The 4,735-nt window shown below is 35.8% G+C and overlaps 1 pseudogene across 1 annotated transcript; it reads left to right on the forward strand.

Moving 5' to 3' along the window:
- Positions 1-2,802: 2,802 nt before the first annotated feature.
- Positions 2,803-4,113, forward strand: LOC149251233 (LRR receptor-like serine/threonine-protein kinase SIK1 pseudogene; annotated as a pseudogene). Its single transcript, XR_016265442.1, has 3 exons — positions 2,803-3,082; positions 3,238-3,608; positions 3,805-4,113. The product of XR_016265442.1 is annotated as an LRR receptor-like serine/threonine-protein kinase SIK1 pseudogene (transcript).
- Positions 4,114-4,735: the final 622 nt, after the last annotated feature.

Here is a 4,735-nt window from a genome sequence, read left to right on the forward strand (position 1 = left end):
TTTTTTACAGGACATATTTTTTCCCTGCAAACATAACGAGGAGAGTAAAGACACTAATGCTCTCCATATACCATAATCTAAAAAGAACAACATAATAATAGAATAAACACTAAAATACATTTTAAACACTAAAATTTTGAAAACTGGAATAGAATAAAATGTTCTTAAATCCTTGATATATTTAAAAAGCCATAATATATCAAAAAGCTATATATAATACGTTACTGGACAAAAAACATATCTATTTGTTGCAACTCAACTTTTATGTAGATGATAAAAACTCAACACATGAATAATGAAAAGAGTTAAATAATGTCAACACATAAATATATATTTTTCCAGTTAACAAAGTGAATAGATATAAGCTAAATATACGGTGGTTGGTCTGTTGGCACTTAAATTCTGAGCACATTACTGTTTATGTAATACAAATAAATCAAACTATTTTTAACTTTCACCATTTTTATTTATCTAAAACTAAAATGCATCGATTTTTTTTTTTTTTTTCTTAATGAATTTGTACCTTTTCTTAGTTTACACTAACCCGTAAACTAACCTCAAAGAACTTGAAAATTTTAATGCTATCGGATCGCACTGATGTATTCTTTTAATGCAACGAGGTCCTTATTGTATAGTCTATTTGGGTCTAGACTTATTTATGAGTCTATCGAGTTATTAATTCTGAGTATAATGCTAAGCAGATAGAAATGCTTTTTTTTTGGGTGTGTTTTGTTCTTAGGTAAAGGTAAAATACTTTTGAGGGGTTAAATCTATTTTAAAATAAGGTTTGAAAGCATTTTAATAATATATTCAATATTAGTTTATCATGTCACTTATGAGAATTGAATCTAATTATGAAAGATAACAATCATTCCTCATGACCACCTAAAATATACCCAATTAATTTACTATGTATTTTTATTGAAAATTCATGAAAGATGCTAAACTTGCTCTGTTTTTGTGTATATTTGAATTCTTTCTGCACGCATTTGTTAGCTCTTGATTTGTGATGTTCTTTTATAAACCAGCTAGGTCCATGAAATAGTTGTCATTAGGCACACTTAATCTCATTTTAGAGTAAGACTAGTAAACTAGGGCATTCATAAAGGTTTGTTTTTGTATCCAGCTGTCAGCACTAGGGTATGGATCAACAAAATCCAGGAGAAAAGAAGAAGGCTTGCTAATTCATGAAGTATTTTTTTTGTTTTTGGGATTGGTGAAGGAAAAATTGGTAAATTACAGCATTCATAAATTTTTATCCATCCAATTGGCAGCACTAGTGTATGGATCAACAAAATCTAGGAGTTAAACTCGAAGGCTTGCTAATTTGTTCAGGAACGATTTTTCACTATTTTGAGACTGGTGATGATTGTGGGTTGTTGGAGCCTATAATTTAAAATGGTAACATTCAGTTGCTGGTTCTACATTGCAAATTCTCATGTAAGAGACGACTGATGTTTATCGAAGGAATCCAATATCGGTCTACCTTTTCATGGAAATTTAATGGAATGTTTACCATCCTATGCTCTGTTTACTGTCTAGATTTTCATGCACGTAGGTAGCTTCAAGCAGTGCCTTCTGGTCAGCAGAAAGGTTTGAGCAATCAAGTTTCATGGCTTCCCAAGGGTTTGAATTCATGACTCAACGATATAGAAGACTAATACAGGTTCTAGTTTAGTGCTCAACAAGGAAATCAACAACAGCATTTACGGGCATATAGAGTTCCAGATTTTATTGTCCTTAGGTTTATGTATAGACATTTGCAAATGTTAACAATAAGGAAGTCGGAATTTCTTCAATATATTTTCTGTTGTTCTAAACCTTACTCTTCGTATATGGATTCTGTTTTTATTACTTTTCAAGGAATTCAAAACCATCTACGGGCAAGTGGCGTTTTAAAGTTTACTCTATCCTTTGTCTTTAGGTAGGTTTATGCACAGACTTTTCAAAATCTCAACGGTAAAGAAGTTGGAATTTCTTCGATGTATTTTCTATTGTTCTAGGTAAACGGTGGCCTGGCTTGAAAGCATCTCTGGTTTACCGACCTAAATGTTTTTAACACGCAAAAAAATGTTTGGAAGCATCTTGAAACACAATTTTTTTTAGAAGCATCATTGCAAAAGTTCTTGCATACTAGAGTAGATAAAACCATATATCGCTACAGCTTTAGGACTGTCACTTCTCAGTATATCATACAAGGTCCAAAATCATAGTAATCACTATAATAATTGATTATAAATGAAGTGTGAACAATTCCAAACGAATAATACCATGTATTTAGAAATAAGATTACCCCTTTCAGTATTCTAACTAAATTCCAAGCACTGTTACAATACAGAGTAACTATGGTGGGCACATTATGAAGCTAACGGTTCATTTTCCGTTCTATACAATCTCTAATCATGCTGATTTGGAAGCGTTCTAGAGCTATTCTGTTCATCATAGACTTCATAGATGGGAGACAATGTAAACTAAACAACACTGGTAGAAAGATAAGATCATACAAGAACCTCAATAATACAAGGGAAAGGCACATTCGTAAGTAGTTAACCTCCAAAATTTCTGACCGTGCAAAGCACAGTACAAGCACAACAACATATTTTGTAAGTGGAACTCCAGTGAAACCCCATGGTTGTAATTTCCTTTTTGAGCATTGTGCTTAGCCTCTTTTACTCACAGATAATTCATGCAGCGTGGGTGATGTGGAAACACAACTTGACTGCCAGATGAACGACATTAGAGTTTTGCATTTAACTGAATACATAGTAGCCCCCTGAACCCATGATAACCAGTACGATCATAATGCGATTGACAGAAAATTTGAATGAGAAATATATAATTGGTCATGGGGCTACGAGCACAGTTTATAAATGTATTCTCAAGAATTGTAAGACAATTGCTATTAAAAGACTATACACACACCATCCACAAAGTTTGCGGGAATTCGAAACTGAGTTAGAGACTGTTGGAAGCATTAAGCATCGGAATCTTGTGAGTTTACATGGTTATTCCCTTTCTCCACATGGCAATTTGTTGTTCTATGACTACATGGTGAATGGAAGTCTGTTTGACATCTTACATGGTGAGTGAAATGGATGGCAAAAACTATCAAAAAATTTACATGTATAATGGTCATATATAGGTTTTAACAGAAAAGATTGTAACCAGCCTTTCATATATAGTGAATGTTTGCTAATGGCCAAGTTAGAGAATCTAAGCAGTGCATATTGTATGTAGGATCTTTGAAGAAGATTAAGATAGACTGGAACACGCGTCTGAGGATTGCTTTAGGAGCTGCACAAGGTCTAGCATATCTCCATCCTGACTGCAACCCACGTATTATTCACAGAGATGTTAAAACTTCCAACATTCTCTTAGATGACAATTTTGAAGCACATTTGTCAGACTTTGGCATTGCCAAGTGTATCCCTTCTGCTAAAACCCACACCTCTACCTATGTTATGGGTACTATTGGTTATATTGACCCTGAATATGCAAGGATGTCTAGGCTTAACGAGAAGTCTGATGTGTACAGCTATGGCATTGTTCTTTTAGAGCTCCTCACAGGGAGGAAAGCTGTGGATAACGACTCTAATTTGCTTCAGCTGGTAAGATGATAATGACTCTGAATTTGCTCAAGTTGAGATCGCCTTTTTGTCAATTGTGAAGGTTGTTCGTCTTGAATTTGCTCCAGTTGGGATTGTCGTTTTGTAAATTGTGAAGATTTTTTGTCTTGAGATATTGCATGGACCAAGAAAATAAAGAAATAACCTTGGTTTTTTTGACATGGGCATTTGAATGCAGATTCTATCAAAAGCATACAACAATACAGTAATGGAAACTGTAGACCAAGAAGTAGCAGCAACCTGCACAGATCTTGGGGTTGTAAGAAAGATCTTCCAGCTGGCACTGCTATGCACAAAGAGACAGCCTTCTGACCGTCCCACCATGCATGAGGTTACCAGAGTTTTACAGTCTTTAATACCAGCTTCTAAACAAGCTCCAGGTATCAGAGTAAACCAACCAGCCCCCAGCAACAGCTACAGAAGATATTTGGACGAGTATGTGGAAGGCAATCACAAAGATGTTACAGGAAGGACAAGCAGCACATGAAATATGAAACACTGAATCTAGAGTTTTGCATTTAACTGAATACATAGTAGCCCCCTGAACCCATGATAACCAGTACGATCATTGCTCAGTTGAAGTAAAACTATTATTGTTGAAACCCATGAACTGCAGGTAAGTTAATGACAAATGCAAACAAATAACAAAGCCCCGAGTGCAACTGTCCAATTGATGCTCAAAGAAAATTTATAACACCGAATATGAGAAATCTGAAACACTAAATCTAGAACTTCGCAGCCAACTCCATTTAGAAAAAGATCAAAATCTCTGTTTGTTCAAAGGTGTGTCATATGTATGCAGTTCAAAGGTGTGTCATATAGAAGACTAAGTTTCAATGGTGACAGGGGCACTAACCTTGCCAACCGCAAATCTCGATAACCAGTGGCCAGGTCCTCCAGGTATTGAACGTCTGCTCTGTTCTGTTCGCCGAATGGTTTTGTAGATAATGTTCTGCCGGGACTTTGAAGGCCGGAGGAGGTTGGTGAGCTCTCCCATCCGGCAGTAATCCTTATCTGAGTGGAGGCCACGTGCTATTGATTCGGCGGATCAATACGTCATCAATACGATGTGAGGGGAACTGCAAGGTTGGCTGCGGGCAGGGTCGCCG

This window comes from Pinus tabuliformis, chromosome 7 (assembly GCF_031772625.1).
Source record: "Pinus tabuliformis cultivar Carrire ecotype Pingquan chromosome 7, CPIR1, whole genome shotgun sequence".
Classification (NCBI taxonomy): Eukaryota; Viridiplantae; Streptophyta; class Pinopsida; order Pinales; family Pinaceae; genus Pinus; species Pinus tabuliformis.